The following is a 13,979-nucleotide window of genomic DNA, read 5'->3' on the forward strand; positions in this document are numbered from 1 at the left end:
TGTATTGTATACTTAAAATTTTCCTATGAGGGTAAAGCTTATAAGTGTTCTTATTACACACAAAAAAATAAAAAGTAAAAAAAAAAAAAAAAAACTTCTGCTCTGTGAAAGACAATGTCAAGTGAATGAGAAGACAAGCCACAGGCTTGGAGAAAATATTTGCAAAAGACACATTTGATAAAAGACAATTATAGAAAACATACAAAGAACACTTAAAATTCAACAATAAGAAAACAAACAACCCAATTTAAAAATGGACTAAAGGCCTTAACAGAAACTTCATCAAGCAAGATATACAGATGGCAAACAAGCATATGAAAAGATGCTCCACATCATATGTCATCAAGAAAATGCAAACTTAAACACTTGACATACCACTAGAAACCTACTAGAATGGTCAAAATCCAGAACACTCACAACACCAAACACTGGTGAGGACGTGGAGCAATAGGAATTATCATTCATTGCTTGTGGGAGTACAAAATGGTACAGCCACTTTGGAAGACAGTTTGGCTTTTTCTTACAAAACCAAACATACCTTTGCCATATAATCCAACAATCATGCTCCTTAGTGTTTACTCAATGGAATTGCAGACATGTTAAAAAAAAACCTGCACATGAATGTTTATAGCAGATTTATTCATAATTGCCCAAACTTGGAAGCAACTAAGATGTCCTTAAGTAGGTGAATGGATACATAAACTGTGGTACATCCAGACAGTGGAATATTATTCAATGCTAAAAAGAAGTGAGCTATCAAGACGTGAAAAGATATAGAGGACCCTTAAATGCATATTACTAAATGAAAGAAGGCAATCTAAAAAAGGCTACATACTGTATGATTCCAACTATATGATATTCTGGAAAAGGCAAAACAATGGAGATAGTAAAAAGATCTGTGGTTTCCAGGATTTATGGGGTAAGAGGAGAATAAGTTGAGCACAGAAGTTTTCTAGGGCAGTGAAAATGCTCTGTATGATACTAAAATGATGGGTACATATCATTATACATTTGTTCAAGCCCATAGAATGTATAACACCAAAAGTGAACTTTAATGTAAAGTGTGAACTTTGGATGATTATAATCTGTTAATGTAGGTTCATCAGTTGTAACAAATGTACCACTGTGGTGAGGGATGTGGATAATGGAGGAAGCTATGCATGTGTAGGGGCAGATGGTATATGCGGAATTTTTGTACCTTCCTATTAATTTTGTTATGAACTTAAAACTGCTCTAAAAATTGTCTTTACATAAATAAATATGGGGGTTAAAGGAAACTTTTGGAGGTGATTTGTATGTTTATAGCATAGATTGCAGTGATGGGTTCATGAGATTATGCTTATCTCAAAACTCAAGTTGTATATATTAAATATGTACACCTTTATATGTTAATCATACCTCAATAAAGTAATTTAAATAAAATTACAGTTTCATAGTATTCCATTGTATCAATAAATCATATTTTATTTAACTAGTCCCCAACCAATGGAAGTTTAGATTTTGTCCAATCATTTCCTATTATAAACACTGCCACAATGAGTAATAAGGCCTATGTGTCATTTTGCACATGTGACAATATACTTGTAGAATAAGTTTATAGAAGAGATATTACTAGGCTAAAGAATAAACATATTGTGATTTTGATAGATTGTCTTTCATAAGTGTTGAACCAATTATGTTACACCAGTAATAAACAAGATTGTCTATTTCTCCACAGCCATACCAACACAGTGCTAGCAAATTATTTTTAATATCTGCCAATCAAAAAGATGAAAATGGTATCTCATAATTCTCTAATTATGAATAAGATTAAGCGTCTTTTCCTGTTTAAGAGCTCTTTCAATGAAATGTCTATCTGTATCTTTTTACATTTTTAATTGGGTTATTTTTGGTATTTTCCTTTCCTTTTTTTAATTTTTGAATTTTATTTTCTTTATTTTTTTATACAGCAGGTTCTTATTAGTCATCAATTTTATACACATCAGTGTATACATGTCAATCCCAATCGCCCAATTCAGCACACCACCACCACAACCACCCCTGCCACTTCCCCCCTTGGTGTCCATATGTCTGTTCTCTACATCTGTGTCTCAATTTCTGCACTGCAAACCAGTTCATCTGTACAGTTTTTCTAGGTTCCACATATATGCATTAATATACGAATTTGTTTTTCTCTTTCTGACTTACTTCACTCTGTATGACAGTCTCTAGATCCATCCACGTCTCTACAAATGACACAGTTTCGTTCCTTTTCATGGCTGAGTAATATCCCATTGAATATATGTACCACAACTTCTTTATCCTTTCATCTGTCGATGGGCATTTAGGTTGCTTCCATGACCTGGCTATTGTAAATAGTGCTGCAATGAACATTGGGGTGCATGTGTCTTTTTGAATTATGGTTTTCTCTGAGTATATGCCCAGTAGTGGGAGTGCTGGATCATATGGTAATTCTATTCTTAGTTTTTTAAGGAACCTCCATACTGTTCTCCATAGTGGCTGTATAAATTTACATTCCCACCAACAGTGCAAGAGGGTTCCCTTTTCTCCACACCCTCTCCAGCATTTGTTGTTTGTAGATTTTCAGAAGATGCCCATTCTAACTGGTGTGAGGTGATACCTCATTGTAGTTTTGATTTGCATTTCTCTAATAATTAGTGATGGTGAGCAGCTTTTCATGTGCTTCCTGGCCATCTGTATGTCTTCTTTGGAGAAATGTCTATTTAGGTCTTCTGCCCATCTTTGGATTAGGTTGTTTGTTTTTTTAATATTGAGCTGCATGAGCTGTTTATATATTTTGGAGATTAATCCTTTGTCCGTTGGTTCGTTTGCAAATATTTTCTCCCATTCTGAGGGTTGTCTTTTCATCTTGTTTATGGTTTCCTTTACTATGCAAAAGCTTTGAAGTTTCATTAGGTCCCGTTTGTTTATTTTTGTCTTTATTTCCATTACTCTAAGAGGTGGATCAAAAAAATCTTGCTGTGATTTATGTCAAAGAGTGTTCTTCCTATGTTTTCTCTGAGTTTTATAGTGTCTGGTCTTACAGTTATGTCTCTAATCCACTTTGAGTATGTTTTTGTGTATGGTGTTAGGGAGTGTTCTAATTTCATTCTTTTACATGTAGCTGTCCAGGTTTCCCAGCACCACTCATTGAAGAGACTGTCTTTTCTGCATTGTATATCCTTGCATCCTTTGTCATAGATTAGTTGACCATAGGTGCGTGGGTTTACCTCTGGGCTTTCTATTTTTTTCCATTGATCTATATTTCTGTTTTTGTGCCAGTACCATACTGTCTTCATGACTGTAGCTTTGCAGTATAATCTGAAGTCAGGGAATCTGATTCCTCCAGCTCCGTTTCTTTCCCTCAAGACTGCTTTGGCTATTCGAGGTCTTTTGTGTCTCCATACAAATTTTAAGATTTTTTGTTCTAGTTCCATAAAAAATGCCATTGGTAATTTGATAGGGATTGCATTGAATCTGTAGATTGCTTTGGGTAGTATAGTCATTTTAACAGTATTGATTCTTCCAATCGAAGAACATGGTATATAACTCCATCTGTTGGCATCATCTTTAATTTCTTTCATCAGTGTCTTATAATTTTCAGCATACAGGACTTTTGTCGCCCTAGGTAGGTTTATTCCTAGATATTTTATGCTTTTCGTTGCAGTGGTAAATGGGAGTGTTTCCATAATTTCTCTTTCAGATTTTTCATCATTAGTGTATAGGAATGCAAGAGATTTCTGTGCATTAATTTTGTATCCTGCAACTTTCCCAAATTCATTGATTAGCTCTGGTAGTTTTCTGGTGGCATCTTTAGGATTCTCTATGTCTAGTATCATGTCATCTGCAAACAGTGACAGTTTTACTTCTTCTTTTCCAGTTTGTATTACTTTTATTTCTTTTTCTTCTCTGATTGCTGTGGCTAGGACTTCCAAAACTACGTTGAATGATAGTGGTGAGAGAGGACATCCTTGTATTGTTCCTGATCTTAGAGGAAATGCTTTCAGTTTTTCACCATTGAGAATGATGTTTGCTGTGGATTTGTCATATATGGCCTTTATTATGTTGAGGTAGGTTCCCTCTATGCACACTTTCTGGAGTGTTTTTGTCATAAATCGGTGTTGAATTCTTTCAAAAGCTTTGTCTGCATGTATTGAGATGATCATATGGTTTTTATTCTTCAATTTGTTAATATGGTTTATCACATTGATTGATTTGCATATATTGAAGAATCCTTGCATCCCTGGGGTAAATCCCACTTGATCATGGTGTATGATCCTCTTAATGTGTTGTTGGATTCTGTTTGCTAGTATTTTGTTGAGGACTTTTGCATCTATATTCATCAGTGATATTGGTCTGTAATTTTCTTTTTTTGTAGTATCTTTGTCTGGTTTTGATATCAGGGTATTGGTGACCTCATAGAATGAGTTTGGGAGTGTTCCTTCCTCAGCAAGTTTTTGGAAGAGTTTGAGAAGGATGAGTGTTAGCTCTTCTCTAAATGTTTGATAGAATTCACCTTGAAGCCATCTGGTACTGGACTTTAGTTTGTTGGAAGATGTTAATCACAGTTTCAATTTCATTACTTGTGATTGGTCTGTTCATATTTTCTATTTCTTCTTGGTTCAGTCTTGAAAGGTTATACCTTTCTAAGAATTTGTCCATTTCTTCCAGGTTGTCCATTTTATTGGCATAGAGTTGCTTGTAGTAGTCTCATAGGATGTTTTGTATTTCTGTGGTGTCTGTTGTAACTTCCCCTTTTTCATTTCTAATTTTATTGATTTCAGTCCTCTCCCTCTGTTTCTTGACGAGTCTGGCTAATAGTTTATCAATTTTGTTTATATTCTCAAAGAACCAGCTTTTAGTTTTATTGATCTTTGCTATTGTTTTCTTTGTTTCTATTTCATTTATTTCTGCTCTGATCTTTATGATTTCTTTCCTTCTGCTAACTTTGGGTTTTGTTTGTTCTTTTTTCTCTAGTTCCTTTAGGTGTAACGTTAGATTGTTTATTTGAGATGTTCCTTTTTTGTTGAGGTATGCTTGTATAGCTATAAACTTCCCTCTTAGAACTGCTTTTGCTCTATCCCATAGGTTTTGGATCGTCGTGTTTTCATTGTCATTTGTCTCTAGGTATTTTCTGATTTCCTCAGTGATCTCTTGGTTATTTAGTAACGTATTGTTTAGCCTCCATGTGTTTGTGTTTTTTTATGTTTTTTCCCTGTAATTCATTTCTAATCTCATAGTGTTGTGGTCAGAAAAGATGCTTGATATGATTTCAATTTTCTTAAATTTACTGTGGATTGATTTGTGACCCAAGATATGATCTATCCTGGAGAATGTTCCATGTGCACTTGAGAAGAAAGTGTAATCTGCTGTTTTTGGATGGAATGTCCTATAAGTATAAATTAAATCTATCTGGTCTATGGTGTCATTTAAAGCTTCTGTTTCCTTATTTATTTTCATTTTGGATGATCTGTCCATTGGTGTAAGTGAGGAGTTAAAGTCCCCCACTATTATTGTGTTACTGTCGATTTCCTCTTTTATAGCTGTTAGCAGTTGCCTTATGTATTGAGGTGCTCCTATGTTGGGTGCATATATATTTATAATTGTCATATCTTCTTCTTGGATTGATCCCTTGATCATTATGTAGTGTCTTTCCTTGTCTCTTGTAACATTCTTTATTTTAAAGTCTATTTTATCTGATATGAGCTACCCCAGCTTTCTTTTGATTTCCATTTGCATGGAATATCTTTTTCCATCCCCTCACTTTCAGTCTGTATGTGTCCCTAGGTCTGAAATGGGTCTCTTGTAGACAGCATATATTCGGGTCTTGTTTTTGTATCCATTCAGCAAGCCTGTGTCTTTTGGTTGGAGCATTTAATCCATTCACGTTTAAGGTAATTATCGATATGTATGTTCCTATGACCATTTTCTTAATTGTTTTGGGTTTGTTTTTGTAGGTCCTTTTCTTCTCTTGTGTTTTCCACTTAGAGAAGTTCCTTTAGCATTTATTGTAGAGCTGGTTTGGTGGTGCTGAATTCTCTTAGCTTTTGCTTGTCTGTAAAGCTTTTGATTTCTCCATCAAATCTAAATGAGATCCTTGCTGGGTAGAGTAATCTTGGTTGTAGGTTCTTCCCTTTCATCACTTTAGGTTTATCATGACACTCCCTTCTGGCTTGTAGAGTTTCTGCTGAGAAATCAGCTGTTAACCTTATGGGAGTTCCCTTGTATGTTATTTGTCATTTTTCCCTTGCTGCTTTCAATAATTCTTCTTTGTCTTTAATTTTTGCCACTTTGATTACTATGTGTCTCGGCATGCTTCTCCTTGGGTTTATCCTGTATGGGACTCTCTGCGCTTCCTGGACTTGGGTGGCTATTTCCTTTCCCATGTTAGGGAAGTTTTCGACTATAATCTCTTCAAATATTTTCTCTGGTCCTTTCTCTCTCTCTTCTCCTTCTGGGACCCCTATAATGTGAATGTTGTTGCATTTAATGTTGTCCCAGAGGTCTCTTAGGCTGTCTTCATTTCTTTTCATTCTTTTTCTTTAGTCTGTTCTGCAGCAGTGAATTCCACCATTCTGTCTTCCAGGTCACTTATCCGTTCTTCTGCCTCAGTTATTCTGCTATTGATTCCTTCTAGTGTAGTCTTCATTTCAGTTATTGTATTGGTCATCTCTGTTTGTTTGTTCTTTAATTCTCCTAGGTCTTTGTTAATCATTTCTTGCATCTTCTCAATCTTTGCCTCCATTCTTATTCCGAGGTCCTGGATCATCTTCACTATCATTATTCTGAATTCTTTTTCTGGAAGGTTGCCTATCTCCACTTCATTTAGTTGTTTTTCTGGGGTTTTCCCTTGTTCCTTCATCTGGTACATAGCCCTCTCCCTTTTCATCTTGTCTATCTTTCTGTAACTGTGGTTTTTGTTCCACAGGCTGCAGGATTGTAGTTTTTCTTGCTTCTGCTGTCTGCCCTCTGGTGGTTGAGGCTATCTAAGAGGCTTGATGGGAGGCTCTGGAGGTGGGTAGAGCTGACTGTTGCTGTGGCGGTCAGAGGTCCGTAAAACTTTAATCCACTTGACTGTTGATGGGTGGCGCTGGGTTCCCTCCCTGTTGGTTGTTTTGCCTGAGGCAACCCAACACTGGAGCCTACCCGGGCTCTTTGGTGGGGCTAATGTTAGACTCTGGGAGGGCTCACGCCAAGGAGTACTTCCCAGAACTTCTGCTGCCAGTGTCCTTGTCCCCATGGTGAGCCACAGCCACTGCCCACCTCTGCAGGAGACCCTCCAACACTAGCAGGTAGGTCTGGTTCAGTCATCCCTGGGGTCACTGCTCTTACCCTGTGTCCTGATGTGCACACTAATTTGTGTGTGCCCTCCAAGAGTCGAGTCTCTGTTTCCCCCAGTCCTGTCGAAGTCCTGCAATCAAATCCCACTAGCCTTCAAAGTCTGATTCTGTAGGAATTCCTCCTCCCATTGCCAGACACTCAGGTTGGGAACCTGATTTGGGGCTCAGAACCTTCACTCCAGTGTGTGGACTTCTGTGGTATAAATGTTCTCCAGTCTGTGAGTCACCCACCCAGCAGTTATGGGATTTGATTTTACTGTGATTGCACCCCTCCTACCATCTCACTGTGGCTTCTCCTTTGTCATTGGATGTGGGATATCGTTTTTGTTGAGTTCCAGTGTCTTCCTGTCAATGATTGTCCAGCAGCTAGTTGTGATTCTGGTGTTATTGCAAGAGGGAGTGAGAGCACATCCTTCTACTCTGCCATCTAGGTTCCTAAATCTTCAGTATTTTCTTATTGATTGGTAGAAGCTCTTTGCATACTAGGAAGAATCACCCATCATGGATATAAAATGCAAATAGATTTTCAAAAGTTTGTTACTAATCTTTAAGTTTTTGTTTTGTTGATTTTGCCATAAATTTTTGTTTTGTTCTGTTTTTAAGAAACCAATGTTATCAATATTTTCTTTTTTGGCTCTGCATTGTGCATCTTGGTTAGAAAAGCCTTTATTACACCCAGTTTAAAAAAGAATTCTTCTCTAGGTTATAAATAATTTGGGGGGTTTATTTTGCTACACAACTGCTGGCTTGATGCTGAGGCAGTGCAGAGAGAGGTCTGCAATAGCGGATGCTGGGTTTCCTGTGACAGCCTCAGCACACACCCCCGCCAAAGCTGAGCAAAAACCCTGTCCCTGCTCCCTCCATGCCACAGCACAGCACTGGATCTGGGGTGGCAACGACTGGGAAGAAACCTCTACAGGTAACTCTTATACCTAAATTCATAGAGGCAGGGAAAGTTAAGCAAAATGAGAAGGCAGAGGAACTGGTCTCCACTGAAAGAGCAAGAGAAACCCCAGAAAAAATAAAAAAGAAAAAAACAGAAATAAACAATTTACCAGATAAAGAATTCAAGGCACTGTAATAAAAATTTTAACACATTAGGGAGGAAAATAGATATAGACAGTGAAAATTTTAACAAGGAACTAGAAAATATAAAAAGACCCATACAGTAATGAAGAATTCAATAGCTGAAATAAAAAACACACTAGAAGGAATGAATAGCAGACTAAGTGATACAGAAGAATACATAAATGATCTGGATGATAGAACAATGGAAATGACCCAATCAAAACAGCAAAAAGAAAAAACAAAGTTTAAAAAATGAAAACAAGTTAAGAGATCTCTGGAGTAACATTAAGTATACCAATATTCATATTATACAGGTCCCAGAAGGAGAAGAGGGAGAGGAGATTGAAAATATATTTGAGGACATTATAGCTGAAAACTTCCCAAACCTGAAGAAGGAAACAGATATCCAGGTACAGGAAGCACAGAGGTATCTCAAAAAAGATGAACCCAAACAGACCCACACCAAGACATATCATAATTAAAATGGAAAAATTATAAAGAGAGAATTCTAAAGGCAGCATCAGAAAAACAAAGTGTTATATACAAGGGAATCCCCAGAAGGCTGTCAGTTGACTTCTCTGCAGAAATTTTGCAGGACAGAAAGGAGTGGCATGATATATTCAAAGTGCTGAAAGGGAAAAACCTGCAAACTAGGATACTCTACCCAGCAAGATTATCACTTAGAAGAGAAAGAGAGATAATGAGATTTACAGACAAGCAAAAACTAAGAGTTCATCAATACTAAACCTACAGTAAAAGAAATATTAAAGGGTCTTCTCTAAGTGGAAAAGAAGAATCTATAGGAAGGGAAAATCACACTAGGAAAGGCAAATATACAGTAAGGATTGAGGATCAACCACTTAAATAAGCCAGTGCAAAGATTAAAAGACAAAAACTATAACTACAATAAACAGTTAAAGGATAAACATGAAGATGTAAAATATGACATCAAAAATGCAAAATGTAGAGGAGGGGAGTAAAAAATACAGACATTTTAGAATATTTTGGAACTTAAATGAATACCAGTTTAAGTCAAGTAGATATAGTCCAACATATATGAACCCCATGGTAACCACAAATCAAAAATCTACAATAGATATGTAAAAACTAAAAAGAAAGAAACACAAGCATACTACTAAAGAAAATTATCAAACCACAAAGGAAGAAACAAAAAGAAGAAATGAACAGAGAAGAACTAAAAAGGCAACCTGAAAACAAGTAACAAAATGGCAATAAGTACATTCCTATCAATAATTACTTTAAATACCAATGGACTGAATGTTCCAATCAAAAGACATAGGGTGGCTGATTGGATAAAAAAAAGACACTTCTATATGCTGCCTATAAGAGACTCACTTCAGAGCTAAAGACACACAGATTGAAAGTGAGGAGATGAAAAAAGATATTTCATGCAAACTCAAATGAAAATAAAGTGGGGGGTAGCAATATTCATATCAGAAAGAATAGACTTTAAAGGAAAGGTTATAATAAAAGACAAATAAGGGCATTATATAATGGGATCAATAAGAGAAGAGGATATTACACTTGCTAACATATATGCACCCAATGGAGGGGCACCTAAATATATAAAACAAATATTAGCAGATATAAAGGGAGAAATTGATAATAATACAATAATATTTGGAGACTTTAACATCCCACTTACATCAATGGACAGATCATCCAGACATAAAATCAATAAGGCACAGCAATCTTAAATGATACAGCAATCCAGTTGGACCTAATAGATATCTACAGGACATTCCATCCAAAAACAGCAGAATATATATTCTTTTCAAGTGCACATAGATCACTCTCCAGGATAGATCACATGCTAGACCACAAAACAAGTCTCAACAAATTTAAGAGGCTATTACTACAAATAGAACTAAATAAAACTCAAAAAAAACTACCATATGATCCAGCAATTTTACTTCGAGTATATACATGGACAAAGCAAAAACACTAATTTGAAAACATATACACACTGCAATGTTCATAGCAGTAGTATTTTCAATAGCCAAGATATGGAAGCAACCAAAGTATCCATCCACAGATGAATGGATAGAGAAAATGTACTCTGTGTATGTGCCTGTGAGTGTGTGTACGTGTGTGTGTATACACACAGTGGAATATTAGCCATAAAAAAGAATGAAATTCTGCCATTTGCAGCAACGTGGATGGACCTGGAGAATATTAGTTAAGGGAAATAAGTCAGATAGTGAAAGACAAATAACTTATATCACTTATATATGGAATCCAAATAATAAAACAAATGAACGTATATAGCAAAACAGAAACATATTCACAGATATAGAAAACAAACTAGTGGTTAGCATTGGGGAGTGGGAAGGAGGGAGGATCAAGATAGGGGTATGGGATTAAGAGGTACCAACTACTATGTATAAAATAGATAAGCAACAAAAATATATATTGAGCAGCATAAAGAATTATAGTCATTATCTTATAATAACTTTTAATGGAGTATAATTTATAAAAATACTGAATCACCATGCTGCTGTACACCTTAAATTAATGTAATATTGTAAATAAATTATACTGCAATGAAAAAGCTCTAAAGCTGAAATGAAATTTTATGATCACCATGTTTATAACTTTATATCCACTTTATTAATGTACATAAAAATTAATCAAAGTTGTAAATTAGGAGACCTTCAAGATGGCGGAGGAGTAAGATGTGGAGATCACCTTCCTTCCCACAAAGACATCAGAAATATATATACATGTGGAAAAACTCCTACAGAAGACCTACTGAACACTGGCAGAAGACCTCAGACTTCCCAAAAAGCAAGAAACTCCCCACGTAACTGGGTAGGGCAAAAGAAAAAGAAAAAACAGAGACAAAAGAATAGGGATGGGACCTGCACCTCAGGGAGGGAGCTGTGAAGGAGGAAAACTTTCCACACACTAGGAAGCCCCTTCACTGGTAGGGACAGGGTGTGGTGGGGGGAAGCTTCGCAGTCATGAAGGAGAGTGCAGCAACAGGGGTGCAGAGAGCAAAGTGGAGAGATTCCCACACAGAGGATCATTGCCGACCAGCACTCACCAGCCTGAGAGGCTTGTCTGCTAACCCACTGGTGGTGTGGGGGCTGGGAGCTGAGGCTTCCGCTTTGGAGGTCAGATCCCAGGGAGAGGACTGGGGTTGGCTGTGTGAACACAGCCTGAAGGGGGCTAGTGTGCCACAACTAACCAAGAAGGAGTCTGGGAAAAACTCTGGACCTGTCTAAGATGCAAGAGACCATTGTTTCAGGGTGCGCGAGGAGAGGGGATTCAGAGCACCGCCTAAACAAGCTTCAGAGAAGGTAGTGAGCCACGGCTATCAGCGCGGACACCAGAGACGGGCATGAAAAGCCAAGGCTGCTACTGCAGCCATCAAGAAGCCTGTGTGCAAGCACAGGTCACTATCCACACCTCCCCTCCCTGAAGCCTGTGCACCCGGCTACTGCCAGAGTCCCATGATCCACGGACAACTTCCCTGGGAGAACACACAGCATGCCTTGGGCTGTTGCAATGTTGTGCTGGCCTCTGTCGCCACAGGCTCACCCCACATCCTTACCCATCCCTCCCCCTTGGCTGAGTGAGCCAGAGCCGCCTAATCAGCTGCTCCATTAACCCCATCCTGTCTGGGTGGGAATGGACTCCCCCAGGTGGCCTACATGCAGAGGCAGGGCCAATCCAAAGCTGAACCCCAGGAGCTGTGCGAACAAAGAAGAGAAAGGGAAATTTCTCCCAGCAGCCTCAGGAGCAGCGGATTAAATCTCCACAATCAACTTGACGTACCCTTGCATCTTGTGCATACCTGAAGAGACAAAGAATTATCCCAAAACTGAGGCGGTGGACTTTGGGAGCAACTGTACACTTGGGGTTTGCTATATGTGACTGACTGGTTTCTGGTTTTATATTTATCTTAGTTAAGTATTTAGAGTTTTTATCATTGGTAGATTTGTTTATTGATTTGGTTGCACTCTTCCTTTTTTAAATTTACATATTTTTTTTCCTTTTTCTCTTTTTGTAGGTGTGTATGTGTATGCTTCTTTGTGTGATTTTGTCTGTATAGCTTTCCTTTTACCATTTGACCTAGGGTTCTGTCTGTCCTTTTATTTTTTTATTATTTTTTTTTTTTTAGTATAGCTTTTAGCACTTGCTATCATTGGTGGATTTCTTTTTTGTTCTGGCTGCACTCTTCTCTCTTTTGATTTTCTTTTTTTAAATTACTTTTTAATTTTTTTATTTTAATAATTTTTTATTTTTTATTTTAATAACTTTATTTCTTTTTATTTTATTTTTTTCTTTCGTTCTTTCTTTTTTTCTCCCTTTTATTCTGAGCCATGTGGCTGACAGGGTCTTGGTGTTCCGGCTGGGTGTCAGGCCTGTACCCCTGAGGTGGGAGTGCCGACTTCAGGACATTGGTCCACCAGAGACCTGCTGGCTCCATGTAATATCAAATGGCAAAAGCTCTCCTAGAGATCTCCATCTCAATGTTAAGATGGAGCTCCACTCAACGAACAGCAAGCTACAGTGCTGGACACCCTATGCCAAACAACTAGCAAGGCAGGAACACAGCCCCATCCATTAGCAGAGAGGCTGCCTAAAATCATAATAAGGCCACAGACACCCCAAAACACAGCACCGGAAGTGGTCCTGCCCACCAGAAAGACAAGATCCTGCCTCATCCACCAGAACACAGGCACTAGTCCCCTCCACCAGGAAGACTACACAACCCACTGAACCAAACTTAGCCACTGGGGGCAGACACGAAAAACGATAGGAACGACGAACCTGCAGCCTGCGAAGAGGAGACCCAAACACAGTAAGTTAAGCAAAATGACAAGACATAGAAACACACAGCAGATGAAGGAGCAAGGTAAAAACCGACCACACCAAACAAATGAAGAGGAAATAGGCAGTCTACCTGAAAAAGAATTCAGAGTAATGATAGTAAAGGTGATTCAAAATATTGGAAATAGAATGGAGAAAATACAAGAAACGTTTAACAACGAACTAGAAGAAATGAAGAGCAAACAAACAATGCTGAACAACACAATAAACGAAATTAAAAATTCGCTAGAAGTAATCAATAGCAGAATAACAGGCAGAAGAACGGATAAGTGACCTGGAAGATAAAATAGTGGAAATAACTAGTGCAGAGCAGAATAAAGAATGAAAAGAATTGAGGAAAGTCTTACAGACCTCTGGGACAATATTAAACACACCAACATTCGAATTATAGGGTCCCAGAAGAAGAAGAGAAAAAGAAAGGAACAGAGAAAATATTTAAAGAGATTATAGTTGAAAACTTCCCTAATAAGGGAAAGGAACTAGTCAATCAAGTCCAGGAAGCACAGAGAGTCCCATACAGGATAAATCCAAGGAGAAACACACCAAGACACATATTGATCAAACTATCAAAAATTAAATACAAAGAAAAATTATTAAAAGCAGCACGGGAAAAACAACAAATAATTTACAAAGGAATCCCCATAAGGTTAACAGCTGATCATGCAGCAGAAACTCTGCAATCCAGAAGGGAGTGGCAAGACATATTTAAAG

Source organism: Balaenoptera borealis (assembly GCF_965194805.1).
Source record: "Balaenoptera borealis genome assembly, chromosome: X".
Taxonomy (NCBI): Eukaryota; Metazoa; Chordata; class Mammalia; order Artiodactyla; family Balaenopteridae; genus Balaenoptera; species Balaenoptera borealis.